This window comes from Lygodium microphyllum, chromosome 3 (assembly GCF_053477565.2).
Source record: "Lygodium microphyllum isolate KBCC chromosome 3, Lygodium_microphyllum_v1.1.10, whole genome shotgun sequence".
Classification (NCBI taxonomy): domain Eukaryota; kingdom Viridiplantae; phylum Streptophyta; class Polypodiopsida; order Schizaeales; family Lygodiaceae; genus Lygodium; species Lygodium microphyllum.
Window position 1 is genome coordinate 41,325,455 of NC_141137.1, and position 12,566 is coordinate 41,338,020.

Consider the following 12,566-nt stretch of genomic DNA (forward strand, 5'->3'; position numbering starts at 1 on the left):
GAGGGAAGAGGAGGTGGAAGAGGAGGAGGAGGATGGCGGCGCGTCCGGTGGTAGGGGACTCGACGGCGGCGGCTCAGGCAACAACGGGCGTCCTCAGCAACGTGGCACGGGCTCCGGCGACGGCGGCAGCGCCCAGGGGCTCCGGCAACGGCGGCAGCGCCCACCCAGCGAGGGACGGCGACTGGCGACGGCGGCAGCGCCCACTATTGGCAGCGACGACCTGCGCGGCGGCGTCGTGGGCGACGGGGACGGCGGCAGCGCAGGAGGCTGCATCGAGGGCGACGGGGACGGCAGCAGCGCATGAGGCTGCGTCGAGGGCGACGGGGCGCAGACGGCGTTGGCGGGCTGACGGGGCAGGCGGGCGGAGGAATGAGGAAGGTGGGAGGAGGAAGGAGGAAGGGGAGGGGAAGGCAGGCGGGAGGAGGAATGAGGAAGGTGGAAGGAGGAAGGAGGTACGCAGGAAGAGGGAGAGGAAGGGGGGTAGGCGGTTCGGGAAGGGAGGGGTGGGGGTAGGTTGGGGGTGGGTAGGGGGGTGCCCAAGGGGAAGGGGCGTACCCCCTCGTCCCGCGCGCGTGCGCGGGGCGAGGGTAAAAAAATTTGCCGGGACGAGATTAAATAGACGCCCGGATACGAGGACGAGACACGCGAATGCGACCGGGGCGCGTTAAGACGCGTAAAAGTGCAAACAAGCGCGTGCGCGCGCGGGACGAGTCACACAAAAACACATAAAATTAAAGAAAAATTAATATCTCCCAATTCGGACGTCAAAATGAAAGGACATAAAAATAAAAAGTGGGCAGGACGATAGGGGGAAAACAAGAAAATATGTGACGGAGGTTCCGGGGGGAGAAAGGGCGGTCACGTGCAAAAAACACAAAAGAAAAACCAAAAAAGCAATTAAAAATTAATATCGAAAGATCCGTGCATCGGAATGAGGTGCAAGAAAAAGGAAAACTGTGCAAAAAGATGTGCTCGACAATCCTATCACATCAAAACAGAGTTCCGACTCAGATAAGACGCGTTCACGTGGAAAAAACCCAAAAAATAGACCCAAAAATGGGATCGAAAATTCATAGCGGACGAACTGTGCGCCGGAATGACATGCAGTAAGAAGGAAAAATGTCTGTAGGAAGGAGTGGCATAGGGTTATCACGTTAAATCGCAGTTCCGGTGGAAGTAGGAAGGGTCCACATGCGAAAAACGCCAAAAATACTCCCGAAAACTGATTTAAAAATTAAGACGTAAAAATCCAGAAGGCGAAAGAGGGGGGAGGAAAAAGGAAAAAGGTGGGGGAAGACACAGGGATACAGATGTCAAATCAAATGGGAATTCGGATGCAACAGGGCAGGTTCACATGGAAAAATGTCAAAAAGATGCACGAAAAAGTCTGAAAAAAACCGAAAAATGAATATTGGACAAACCGTGTATCGGAATGACACGGAGTAAAAAGGAAAAATATCATGGAAAAAGTAGTTGTCAGGGCTATGACGTTAGATCACGGTTCCGAAGCAAGCAAAGTGCGTGCACATGGAAAACCGGCTAATTTGCGCAAAATGCTTCAAAAATTAATAACTCAAAAATCGGGCACCGGAACAGGGGTAGGTAAAAAGGAAAAATAGTCAGTTCAAAGGGAGGAACAGGGCTATAAGGTTGCATTGGGACTTTGGTGAATGTAGGATGCATTCACATAGCAGGACCTTAAAATCAGGGAATGAAGGAAAACTGTAAGGGAACAGCCCCAAGGGTGGGTGGAACATAACCGGGTGGGTGGGAAGGGATCCCATTAGGGTAAAAGCAAGGCATGGCAAACATGCATGAGCAGGTTAAGGCATAGGCAGAGGGGTATACAAGGTAGACGCGCAGGGACGCGTCCCCACACTTAAGACCTTAACGGATAGGGTTAACCGAGCAACAGGGACCTAGGACCACGCCACAAACCATCCACTAACTTCCCCACACGTAAAACATGACCGTCACGAAGAAACCAACGTGGGAGGGTTAGAAAAACTTGGCCCATTTTGTCAAGAAGCAAGGTTGAGTGTCGATGGCACTTCCTGTGTTGTTGTCGGCTTCTGGAGGTACCAAGGCATCTTCGCTGTACACGTCCATCATGGCAGGGACCACGCGGCAGCACCCAGGGAGGTAGCTGATGGAAGGAAGCGCATAAAATTTATCGATGATGAGGGATATTGTACTCAACTCACAATCACTCATAGGGAATGAAAGAACAGTCACGCGCCCCATGACTAATATCACTCGAGGAATAAGGAGTGAAACCCATGTCTCGTACCCGGTTGAGAAATCAACAGAAGAATGGTGCAGAAGGAGTATGCCAGGGTGCACAGTTGATGGTGCATTAGTGTATCCGACCCGTCTGGCATAGGTGCAAGAAGGAAGGCAAGGGAGCCTTACAGTGTAGTGTACAGAACAGGGTGATGTGTCTTGTGATGATGGTAAAGACCCATCCCGTGGGTGCACAGGGAAACTGGAACATACCTGACTCCATGTGTCGTAACGTCCCTCAATCTCACCTCTCGGTAATTGATTGAAGAAACTCAGTCACACTCATCCCACCCTCTGTCTCACTCTCGGTTGATAGATACAGGAGGGCAGCCTTTTCCTGAAACCCATTGATTTAATCCTCACAGTCACTTGTGCAAAGATTGTATGCCTTGTGCGCATTTGATAGTGCAACGGTGCATCCCGCCCTGTGCCGGCATACTGCGCGAGAAGGAAGGCCAGGGAGCCTTATGGTGCAGTGCACAGAACGAATTGTGCTTTGTGCATTGAGAGGCCCATCCCGTGCGTGCAACACTTCAGTCACACTACTCACCTCTCATTTGATTTGAAGGGAAAAGACTGGTCTCTCGGCCTGCCCTCTGTCTCACGCTTTGTTGATAGATACAGAAGGGTAGCCTTACTCACTTTCCCATCTGGTTAGGATGAAAGCTCACGTCACTCTATTGTTTGTCGATGAAGATCGCGTCGTCAGTTGTTGAAGAGGCGTACCCAGGGAGGTAGCCATCAAATCGAACGTTGTATTGGACATGAACATGTCGTCTGCTAGAGGACAGGTAGTCACTTTGTAGAGAGACCCAGGACAGAGTGTACGAAGGGAGGCAGCTTCGGAATTGGATCCTGGGAATATCAATTAATGAATCCCTTTCTGGACTGCTGGGTGTTGCCACCTTTTCCATAGCCAGCTTCCCGCCCAAGGGTGTGTACCACCTTTTCTCGGAACGAGGCCTGTTATGACAGGGAAGTTCTTCCTTTTCTCTCATAACAGTTTTGTTTTTCTGATTTTTTTTCTTTTTCTTTTCTTTTGTTTTCCCCTATTCCCGAGGGTGTTTCCACCTTTTCTCGAAGAATAGGTCGGCATGACAGGGACCTTAGTCCTTTTCTCCCATGACCGATATGTATCTTTTTCTTTTTTTTTTCGAATTGAGCAAGGGAATGGTAGAACTACCATTTGTCAGAACCAACCTCGCCACTGATGCTGGTGGAAAATAGAGGATAAGAGATCAAGGCTGGAAGATGGAGTTGAGGGGACAAAGGGTTGCGTCCAGTTCATCCAGAATGACTGAAGAACGGCTATTAGAAGTAGCATCATAAGAAGTACAGTCCCGCGCCAACGAGGGAAAGGATCAAGTGTCCGTAATTGTCAAGATCCCCAAGGAGGAAAGTACTTCTTCAGGCGATATCCATTGATCAGAAAGGGATCATCAGAGGCATCAATGGTCTGTACTTGGACAGAGCCATTAGGGTTAACGGCAAGTACCTTATAGGGGCCCATCCACCGCTGTTGAAGCTTGCCAGGAAACTTGCCAAATTGTGAATCATAGGCTAGGACCAAATCACCTTCGTTGAACTCCTTGTGCTTGATGAAGCTATCCTGGTAAGCCTTACGTCGAGCTTGCGTGGCTTCCATGCACTGTAGAGCCATCCTACGAATTTCGTCCAAACATTCCAGGTGCAGGAGACGGCGTTGCAGTGAATCATCGTTCCCCAAACGCTCTTTGATAGCCATCTCAAAGAGGGTAGTTCCAGTTCAACAGGAAAAACAGCTTCTGTACCATATACCAACTGGAAGGGTGTCTGTCCTGTTGCTGCTTTATGGGAGGTTCTGTACGCCCAGAGGGCCTCTGTAAGTCGATCATCCCAATCACGACGATGTGCGGCAATTGTTCTTGTCAGAATCGAGTAGAGGATGCGATTGGTGACTTCGACTTGGCCATTGGCTCTAGGGTAATAAGGAGTGGACTTGCAATGGCAGATCTTATACAACTATGTCAATTCTTCCATGACTTTATTAAGGAAATGAGTGCCTCTATCACTTACCAGCTCTAAGGGACTGCCAAAATGGGTAATGATATTCTCGTACATGAACAGGGCCACGCTGTTACCATCGTCCCGCTTTAGGGCTTTAGCTTCACACCACTTTGCGACATAATCCGTACATACGAGGATGTATCGGTTCTGTTTCCTTTTGGTAGGAGGATCGATCAGACCTACGAAGTCGATGCCCCACTTCTTAAATGGCTTTAAAGGAAGGATAGGTTGCAGTGGCATGGCACTTGTCTTGGTGGGTTTCCCCATTCTTTGACAAGCATCACATCTTTTACAGTAATCATAGGCATCCTTGTGGATGGTAGGCCACCAATATCCTGCCAGCAGAGCCTTCCTGGCTGTAGCTTCTCCTGCAAAGTGACCTCCACATGGCTCGTCATGGCAAGCCTTCAGAACAATCCCAATATCATCTCCTGCAACACATCTTCTGAGCACTTCATCTTTTCCTTTCTTGTACAGTGCGCCACCTAGCAGGGTGTAGGGGGCTGATTCTAGCATGAGCTTCTTCCTTTCCCGACTAGAAATACCAGGAGGATACTGTTGGGTTGCCAGCAGATTGGCAATGTCTGCATACCAGGGAGTTAGAGTTTCCACCAAGAATAGGGAAGCATCAAGGAGGTCTGGATCATCCTGCTCCTCATCTGCAGTTTGTGGGATACGCGACAGATGATCAGCCAGAACATGGGAACGACCAGGATTAGTAATCGCCTCAAAGTTGAACTCCTGGAATAAAAGGAGCCATCTCATCATTCGTCCTTTCACATCTTCTTTGTTCATAAAGAAGGATAGGGCCTCATGATCCACATAAAATTTAAAGTGGGTGGATAGGAGGTAGTGGCGAAACTTCTCTAGGGCAAACACCATTGCCAAGCACTCCAGCTCTGTCACTGTATAGTTCCGTTCCCTATCAGTGACTTTTCAGCTTGCGTAATAGATCGGTTGATCCAGCTTCGAGGAGCCCTTATGGCAGAGGATAGCACCTAAACCTTCAATTGATGCATCAGTGTGTACATGGAACTCTTTCGTCCAATCAGGAGGTTGCAGAATGGGTGCCTCAATCAGACACTGCTTTAGAGTGTAGAAAGCTTTGTCACATTCTTCCGTCCAAGTAAATTCTGCAACTTTCCTCAAAAGCTTATGCAAGGAAGTTTCCTTTGTCGCAAAATGGGCTATAAACCTTCTGTAGTAACCCACATGGCCTAGGAACCCCCTCAACTGTTTAAGGTTGGTGGGTGCTGTCAGAGCTGCAATCTTTTCGATCTTTGCAGGGTCTGTTGATATCCCTTGTGCAGAGACAATGTGGCCCAACAGAACTCCGGAAGAGACCCCAAAGATGCATTTGTTGGGGTTGAGGGAAATCCCATACTCCCGGCATCGGTCAAAGCATTGTTCCAGGTGTTCCCAGTGTTCACGTATCAAACTATAGACACAGAAGTCATCCAAATATACCTCAATGAAGTCGTGCAGATGATTCTAAAATCAGGCATCATGACTCGTTGGAAAGTAGCAGGGCCATTGCAGAGTCCAAATGGCATCACTCGGTAAGCGTAGGTCCCCCATTCTGTGGTGAAGGTTGTTTTGGATTGGTCCTCTTCTGCGATTTGGACTTGGTTGTATCCGCTGAATCCATCCAAAAGGGAGTAAAGCTCATGTCTTGCCACTGTGTCCAACAGTTGGTCTATGAAAGGGATAGGAAAGTGATCCTTCTTCGTTTTGGAATTAAGCTTTCGGAAATCCACACATATTTGCAATTTGCCATTCTTCTTGGGTACAACCACGATGGGTGAAACCCATTCACTATTTGCCACTGGATAGATGAACTTGGCTTCCAGAAGCTTTAGCAGCTCCGCTTTCACCAATGTGGAATAATTCGGGTTCATTCACCTTTGTCGTTGCCGTACTGGCTTGGCATCAGGCTCCAAGTCAATATGATGCTGACATATTGTGGGATCAATCCCCTTTAGGTCTTTGTAAGACCATGCAAACACGTCCGAATTTTCTTTCAACAAGTTGTACAAAGGTTGACAACTCCTCTTCTGGGAGACTGCTACCCACCTTCAAGTGGCGTTTAGTGCCTTCTGCATCCACAAAGGTTAACTACCTTTCACCTTCCACTTCACGGATGAAGGTCCCACGGACTGCTTCTGGGTACAGATCCGACTCCTTCAAGGGAGTGGTGTCCTCTTCTGATGTCCCACTAGAACCAACTTCTTATTTTGGTGGAGACTTAGGTTGCTCCTTAAGATGTTGAAATGGGATTAGAACCGTTTCGGGTGTGGTTTCAAAATTAATTACCTCTTGGCTTGAAGACTCCTCTTCTGAAGATGACACATCCAGGAACGTCACATAACATGGACCCTCTGATGCCTGTTGGGTTGGTGGGACTGGTGCTTGTTGGCACGGTGCATCATCATCATCTTTTCTTGGCAAAGATAGGTTAGGACGGCATGAGCCATTGCTGAAAGACGGCTTATTCTTCTTAACCCATTTCTTATAAAGATTTTGCATACGAGAAGATCCATGTACTAGACCAAATGGTACCATTGCCATTCTGTCCCATAGCATGAGCTCTTATGCTTCTGAAGCTTCTGGAACTTCTTCTTCATATATATTCTCTTCAGGTGGGATAGATTCTTCCGTTTCACTTTCATAACCTTCTTCGTCCATATCATATCCATCCTCTTCTATCTCTGTCTCTGCTTCTGTCTCTGTTTCTGTTTCTGCTTCTGTCTCTGTAGGCGCTTTGTAACAGAAGAACAGATTCTCTGTTTCCTCTTCTGATTTTGTCTCGACTTCTGTTATGGCCATGTAACAGGGAGAGCAGTACATCCATGCTTCTATCTCACTGTCACAAGTGATTTTAGAAGTCATTCCCGGTTCAGGCAGGAAGTATTCACCCATTGATAATGGCTTTGCATCTTTTGGAAGTCGGCTTACAGTATCCACTGTTAAGGAATGTGCCACTGTTTTCTTGGGAAGGATCTGTTTGACAGCATCTTCGTCTGCTGATGTTCCATCTATAGCCTCATTAGGGGAGTCAGAAGATAATTCCAAGGAGGTGGATCCATGTCCTTTTTGAGAACCATATAGCTTCAGCACCACTTTATTGGGTCCTCTACCCAAGGTCAAGGTTCCTTTGAACCAATCTGTCCTTGCTCGGGCTTCAAAAAGCCATGGTCTGCCCAGTAACAAAGGATAGGATGTGCCATAAGAGTTTGGCTTCACCACCAAATAGGTTAGCCAATAATCCTTTCCAGCCACTGTAGTCTTCACATATGGGAGAATGCCCAAAGGCTTAATTCTACTCTGATCCGCCAGTTTGATGAGCCATTGGGTTGGTTGCATACCTTGTAGGCCTAGATCCTTCATTGTCACATCCGTCATAATGCTCACTGATGAACCACCATCAATCAGTGCATTTGCAATAAAACATCCTTCTATCCACACGCCAGTCTCTAGAGTACCCGGATCTAGGAAAGCGTTAGCCACATCCACTTCTTTGACAGGCTCTGGAGCCTTGCTGGACTTTGTTGCTGTTGAGGGAGCAATTCTTAAACCACGTCTTTTTGTCAGTATACTTTTGAACCTTTTTTGGCAACTGGGAGACAACATCAATAATTGTCGAAATGTAAGGTTTGGTTTAAAGGTATCTAGATCTCTAACCAGATCGTATTCCTTAATAGGATCCACTGGCTTCTCTAACCGGTTAGGGAATGGGGCAACACCCATTTTCATTTTTCCTCTTTCTTCCAACAGAGAAATTACAGGAACTTCTTCTGCCACTTGTGGCACGTCCTCCTCTTCTGTATCCTGGACGTCTGGTCCTGTCTCTGTAACTGTCTCTGTAACTCTCTGTGGCACTGTAGGGCTCTGTACGGCACTGTTAGGCTCTGTTCTATTTTGTTCTTCTGGTGGAAGATTGAACTTCACTGTTCTGGTAGGAGGGTTATTTTCTTTCTGGATAGGTGGTTCCTTCTGCTTTGCACGCGTGATGGCAGCAACTTCCAATTCCACTAAATTGGAGGTAGGCTCTTGGGCCTTGGCTGGACTATCAATAGCACTGTTTTTCACTGGGGCTGGGCTTGGATAGTCTTTTGCAGTGTGGCCTTCTCCTTTGCATCGACTGCACAAGGGCTTGTAATCCACTGACCTTCGAGGATTTGGACAATTTGGTGAAATGTGTCCGTTTTCTCCGCATCTGTAACATTCCACTTCTGATCTCTGACCACCGCCAGACTGTTTTCCTCTGTAACTTTGAGAGAGAAATCTTCTAGGTCCGAAATTAGGACCAAACTCTCTAGGCTTGGGTCCAATATCCTGTGTTGTCATTTTGGATTCCAGCAAGTTGAATCTTGCGTCTTCTTCCTTCCTTCTCTTATCATGCATCTCCTTCAAAGAGCAAATGTCCTCTATATGGTTCTTCCGCAAACAGTAGGAACAGAAGGCCCCGGGAATAGTTGGTTTGCGTGTACATTCAGTGGCTAAATGGCCTGCTTGATGACACTTACCACACCAAGTATTTGACCGTATCACATCTCTTCCTGCTCTTGCAATGCTGGATATGCTAGCGGTATTCACTTTCAACATCTGTAGTTATTCTGTAATCACATCCATCAACTCCTTTTTAAAGTTTGCAACTGAGTTGGATAAGTAATCCTTCAAGCTTTCTCCTCCAGAGGTACTGGCAGGAGGGTTTTGAGGAGTTTCTGTAATCACTGCATAAACGGGTTGGGCTGGTACAGAGAGGTCTCTATTCTGGTTCTGATTCAGAGCTCCTGTTTGAACTGTTGGTTGTTGGCTCCAGTTTGGTAGGATTCCACTGTTGCTGCTGATTTGGCATTGAGGAAATTGGTTGGGACCATGGTTGTTGTGGTTGAACCACCATTTGAGGCATGGATTGTGGCCACTGCGGATTTGGTGCACTGTACTGTGATACTGGGGGCATCTGCTGGTAGGGATAGGGAACAGTCCCTGGAACTGCATTTGGTGGATACATCATTCCTGGCATCAGAGGAGGTAGGACTCCTCTTCCTGTATTCATCGCTAATCTAGCTTCCACTTCATCGTACAGTCTTGCACCTTCTGTTGCAGCTTGCAGTGTGGCTGGTCTTTGCAGCTCCACAAACTTACGGACTTCTGGTTGTAATCCTCTGAGAAACACCCCCTTCTGAATACCATCATCTAAATTATGGTTAGTCCATCTCTTCAGGATGGATTCCATTCGTGAGACATAAGCTTCCACTCTTTCTCCAGAAGACTGACTTAGGTTCATAAATTCCTCTCGCATCCGTTCTTCAAAACCTTCACGCCTGAATTTAGTGAGGAAGGCCAACTTCAGGTCGTCCCATGTGCCAAAAGTTCCTGTTGCTTGTCTCTCATACCACTGAAACACCGCGCCCTTGAAAGTGGCAGGAAATATTGCCAACCAATGCTCAGGGGTTCTGGCATTGTTAGCCACATATGCTACCATAAATTCTGCTACATGAAGATCGGGGTCTTCATTGTACTCTCCCTTAAAAACTGGCAATGGGACTACATTCGTTGGCCTGTCATCATCAATATTTCCAGGACGGATCTGGCTTGGAAGTGGACCTCCAGCAGGAGGAAGGGCTTGATGTGCCATTGGGACTTCTGTAAAGAGTTTCGCAAGGGCGTCAAAGGCGGCTTCTGCTGCGAGCTCGCTCTCGGTTCTGATTTTTGCTTTCTCTCTTCTCACGTACCTCTGGACTCGTTCTAATGCTTGCCTCTTTATTGCGTCATTCATCAGGGGGTTGGTTCCACTATGTTGTTAGTGCTCCACAGAGGGTTAACAGAAGGCTTCAGTCTCTGGAGGACTCTCTTGCCAACATTTCTTCTACTTCTTTATTTTCAATGTCCCTGAATTCTACTTTCATTCCACTGCACAGAGGAAGGTATTCGGTTCTGAAGGTGTCAAAATGCATACGTCTGAGCATTGTGGTGGTGCCATCATCATAGTAATGCCAGCTTCTGATAGTTTCAACAGTGTATGTTGTGAAAAACACTCTGTCTACCAACTTCCAGTGGGTTGCTAATTGAACAAACAGAAGATTATCAGTACACCAAGCATCCCATGTATCTTACTGTTGAGCATCCACGAACAAATTCCAACTCTTTTCCTTCTCGTCTTTGTGAACCTCTACAGACCAAGACTCCTGAAGCTTCTTCACAATCTCCCACTTGATGTTATCTGGAAACTTCTCAATGAATGCCAAATCTTCCATGGATGGTCATTCTCTCTGTTTCTGCTCTTCAGTTTGTTCCCAAACAGTTTGCCACCAAGATGCAAGTTTCTGCTGCTTCAATAGGAAGAGGAAACTGTCCACTACAAAGAGCATGCATCATGATGGTAATGTGTTTCCGCCATTGTGGGATGAACTTCTTGTGGAAAGTGGCTTTGATTATGAGAAATTCCAACTCTTCAGTAAAAGAAGGAACTTTACAAACATCCATTGAATTCTTCTCTTCTTGGCAATGCCATTTCCTTCATTTTCAGCCTCTTCTGGTGCTTCTTGATGGCAAGTTTCCCCGGCTGCGCACCAAAAACATGGTACCTCAAGAGGAACACCAAGGAAAAGGGAATTCTCTTGCAAAAAAATCTATCTTATAACATCAACAAGCTTGTTTATCATGTTTCATATGATCACAATGAAGAAAAGAACACCAGGCACAACAAATCTTCATACAGCATCATGTAGATCTCCCACGGTTTTAATAAAATCAACCATATTCTTCAACATCTTCACAAAATCCATCAATAGAACAAAGAAAGCAAAAGAATACACCATCTTTGAATGGAAATACATTACATAGTATTCATCTTCAATATCTTCATAGTCTTCTCTCTCAATCTCTCATATACAATCACTCTGTTTTTGTAGAATTGGCTATCTCTGACTCTCTCTCTCTCTCTCCATCAATAATACATCATATCCTCACTAAAATCTCTCAAAAATCACTCTCAATAATCCTTCTTAGGTCGTGGATACACCTCCCAAGAGGTATGTCTGATATGAAAAGTCATCAGAGCCACTACAGTGTCTTTTCATAGCTCACTACTGTCACTTCACTCTAGTCTTCACTTGAGTCTTCAGCAGCTACTTCTTTCACTTCTTTCAACTCTTTTACACTTATATTCACCTCTTTTCAAGGCTAGAAAACTTTCCCAAGCTACACTCTCATCCATCAGAACACATACAGAAGCATACAGAACAGTCACAGAACAGTACCAGAACAGCTACAGTACAGAACAGAACAGAAACATAAGCTCTACAGAAGACCTACAGAAGGTTACAGAAGATCATCAAAACCTCATAACTCATTCTCAAACCATGCCAAACTCTCACAAACCATTCAATAAGCTTTCTCAAGATCTCAATCTTCATCAATCAATACTCCATCCCTCCTTACAGAAAACAATCAGAACAAAACATACCAAAATAGAGCAAAACAGAAGGTATACAGAACCAATCAGAACCTATCAGAACATCACAGAACCACCAATAATCATCATGAACTTCCAAAACACAATCATTATCATCCAAAACACTCTCAAACCACTTCTAAACCAATCAATCATTTCATAAAATCAACCATTCAGCTCTCAAAAACAACAAAAATCAGCCAAAAAACAAGTCATTTCAACACTCAACAGAAACCTATCAGAAGCACTACTTTTCTCCATGTTTGGAGCCCATATGATGATGTCATTGTTGCCCATATACAATTTTATTGATGATAGGATGTTATGGGAACGTTGTGCCCTGTTTTTGGGACTGATCTAAGCCCACATTTGGCTTAGTCTTACACTGATATCATTGTTGAAAGCAAGGAAATATGATGGTTACTCATAGGGACAACCAATAATTCATGTCACATGCTTTATTGATGCTTATTGTGGAAATGGCTATGATGTTGGATGCTATGACAAGGCTTGGATATGCTTTGATCTTCATGTTGGGATGGCATATGTCAATTTGTGCAAAGATTTCTACTATTGGTTGTTGCTTGGATATGCTTTGAGCCTCATGCTTTGAGCTAACATATGTCAATTTGTGCAGAGATTTCTACTATTGGTCATTGCTTCTAGCTTGTCACTTACTTGGGTAGCTCTATGTATTGAAGCACTTATGCCATTTGGGGATTACTTTCATTCGATGCCATTGCTCCCACATGTTGACTTATGGTAGAAATTTGAACTT

At 45.9% G+C, this 12,566-nt stretch overlaps 1 pseudogene; it reads left to right on the plus strand.

The window, feature by feature from the left end:
- The first annotated feature begins 300 nt into the window (after nucleotides 1-300).
- The window catches only part of LOC148038258 (BTB/POZ domain-containing protein At2g04740-like), a 58,148-nt pseudogene continuing 45,882 nt past the window's right edge, over nucleotides 301-12,566 (plus strand).